General features: G+C 42.4%; 1 pseudogene; it reads right to left on the bottom strand.

Annotated features, from left to right (window-relative positions):
- Positions 1 to 873: 873 nt before the first annotated feature.
- On the bottom strand, positions 874 to 2,811 carry LOC117443239 (THAP domain-containing protein 6-like; annotated as a pseudogene).
- Positions 2,812 to 3,274: the final 463 nt, after the last annotated feature.

The raw sequence follows: 3,274 nt of genomic DNA, 5'->3' as shown, positions 1-3,274 counted from the left end.
CCATAGGCCTGCTTTGAGCTACAGCACATTTCACACAGAGCTTTACCACTCTAAAATGTGTGAAGGTATGTGTAAGGTTATATACACACTTTTGTATTTATGAATATGCAATATCACGGTTCATGAAAATATTTGCATGTTGAACTTAGAGAATTATCAACAAATTGTTCCTGATGCTCAAATCACATTTTGATCAATTATTTAAAAAAAAAAACACGTACTTGGTTCTATAATCACTAACTGTTTACCTCAGTGAATTCTGCCGTTGCCTCACAGCCTTTGAACTGAGAGTACCTAAGATCCCTTTTTTTGCACAATATTGAGATGATTGATGAACCTCCACTTGATCTGTCCGGTGGTCATTGCAATTGGACTGTATGCCTGCAGAGAAAGATGCAGTCGCTGCTCAAACAAGTACAAACAGCAACATGTTGATCATCACGTCCAGCCATAACTGTGCAAATGAACAGACAACAACATTTAGATACAACTTTTAGCAGCAGAGACATAACTTATACAAATAGGTCTACAACAATCATCATTTACCTGCAACATATTACGTGCCAACTTCAGCATGTGGCATGCATCCGTCATTACAAATACTTTGTCACCAGTCGAGGGATGCGGGACACTGGTTTGAAGTGGCTCCTGTGGGTTTCCCTTCAGCTCACACCCAAGTCGGTTGCACATGCTGACGTTGGAGGCATCCATCGTGACAGATACCACCCGAATGCCCCGTGCATGCAGCTCCTCCAAAGCATGACTGAGAAGGACCCTTTGTGTTTCAGATGACAGAGACTTCGTCAGGTAATATGCAATGGGAGCCTTCCAATGTCCTTGTAGGCCAACCACCATGAACACCAGAGCCTCAGTAGCAGCATCGGTCTCATTGTTTCATCACCCATGTCTACAAAAGCAGACATTGACTGGTTATGTGGATTATATTGCACATGTTTTCTGATGGCCATGGCATCCAACATGAGTGCAACACATCCATATTCAGCCTGGTCTTCCTGGCATCTTCTCTCCAGCATATCCAGCATCATCTTGTTCAGGCCAGGCTTGCCATCCACCGAACACAGCCACCTGTACAAACATTAGCTAGGAGAAGTAGCTATTTAATGTATTTGCAACTGTAATTTCCAAAAATGAAATTGAACAACATTAAGACTGCCTTTGTAATGTATGTGGATGAGGGACGGGAAGGTTTGTAGTCTCTCTGAGGTATTCGTATGCCTTTGGACCATGTAGATGGAGTGTGAGGGCAAGCTCTCTGTGGTCCTTTGAGTACTCATGGCCCTGCTTTGCCTTCAAGTCTATTTGAAGATCTGAAATTGTATGAGAAAAAATTAATAAGTCCCCTTCATATAATAACAAAGTAGTTTAATAAAGAGTGTAAGAGTAAGATGTACATGAATTTCAAAGTGCTAATTTCATTTTACCTGAGTAGAAATCAAGCCTCTCTTTGAGTTCTTCATTAATGAGGTTCTTTTCCCTCAAATCCCCCAAAAGACTCCTCACTGTGGTCTTTGCCCTCTTTTCTCTAGCCATGGCATTCTTCCTCTCTCGCTCGAGACTCTCCACTCTTGCTAAAGCTTCATTGACTCTGGCCTTAAGAGCAGTAGGAGAAGCAGGCAAGACATAGCTATGATCCTAGTAGAACGAGGGATGAACATGGTTTGAGTGATGTTTCACTTCACACACATCACTTTGACACAACTAGAGTATGGCCCACATTCTTTCTTATGGTCATCACCTGTCAAAGCCACTGCCAGCATCATGCGTGTGCGTGTGTGTGTGTGTGTGTGTGTGTGTGTGTGTGTGTGTGTGTGTGTGTGTGAGTGTGCCAGGAATGCATGTTCAACATGTCTTCAATTGTGTGTGTATGGGTTTATTTGTGGCAGCAAACAAGAGAGAATTTACTTTGTCTAGGACCATTATGAATGATGTTGAAAATACTCACATCATTAGGCTGAGGTTGTGAGTGTGAGGTTGAAGCTTCTGGGTCGTCCTGAGGGGCCACAGACAGGCTCTCTTCAGCTTTTCTGGAAGGAGACGTAGTCCTGCCCTTTTCCGGCTAAAATGAAGAAGCATAATACTTGAAAAGAATATATATATATATATATATATACACACACACGCGTACACACAGGGATAGGTATTTCACCCTGCCCTGTTATTGATAATAGAATATTTACATTTATGAATGCTAATAGCCTTATGATGATACACCTACTCTTTGGAGGTGAACCGGGAAGCTGAAGATGGAGGGAATAATAACACCATCTCTGAGTCGGACAATCTGTCCTGTCCTGTCCAACTCGTCCTGCTTAAAATGCTCACTGCAAATCACGGATGACTCGCTTGCAGTGAACCCTTCCCTCCTCAAAGCAACTTCCCACTTCTTCCTCATTGGGAAACCTTAAAAATAAAAACGGGAGATTTGAGAGAGTCAACACAAAACATTTTTAAGAAGGAGGTCAAGCTTATTTTCTTCCTTCTTCTTCCTAGATAGATTAGATTAGATCTTACTTTATTCATCCCACAACGGGGAAATTCACTTGTTACAGCAGCATATGATTTCTAAAGTCTCAGTTGGCCATACACATAATGTTTGCTGGCTACGATTTTGCTGGCGGACATCAATACAGTACAATAATATTCTATTTACAAAATACAACCAATAATAATGTTTAATCTTACTTGTGAAAAGTAATCCCCCGACCCCTGTTCGCAATCGTCCGCCGATTTGCACAGCAATACGCCGCACAGTGCTCTGGCATCTTGAAACCTCTGCTGTCTCTGGGTAGAATGTCTGTACAATATGGGTAGGATGACCGGTCCAAGATGGCGGCCGTATTTCTTGCGCCCCAGCAGCCAATGCGGCGTCTACTCTTTATATGTCTATGGAGACCGGTGTCGGTACCAGATGTGTTCGGGGTACCAGATGTGTTCGGGTGTATTTCCGTCGCATCCATCATCCGTCATATTCGTCATATTTTACGGCAACTCAAGAGGGCCATCACGGTCAAATTCCGAACATTTAAACATAGCCGACACTTCATTCTTTACTTTGACCGTTATTATATGTAGAAGATATTAATTTTTTCTCCGCCATGTTGTTTCCATAGCAACAACTTCAAACAATAACAACTAACCGCTAGCCGCAAAGCTAGCATCACAGCCACTGCTCCGTTTTCGGAGACTTTGCACACGTTTTTCACAAACATTTTCACATGCTAGGAGTACTTCCATTCGTTTCGTCTTGATCTGT

This window comes from Pseudochaenichthys georgianus, chromosome 3 (genome assembly GCF_902827115.2).
Source record: "Pseudochaenichthys georgianus chromosome 3, fPseGeo1.2, whole genome shotgun sequence".
Classification (NCBI taxonomy): Eukaryota; Metazoa; Chordata; class Actinopteri; order Perciformes; family Channichthyidae; genus Pseudochaenichthys; species Pseudochaenichthys georgianus.
Note: the sequence above shows the minus strand (reverse complement) of the source record. Positions and strands in the feature narration are given on the sequence as shown.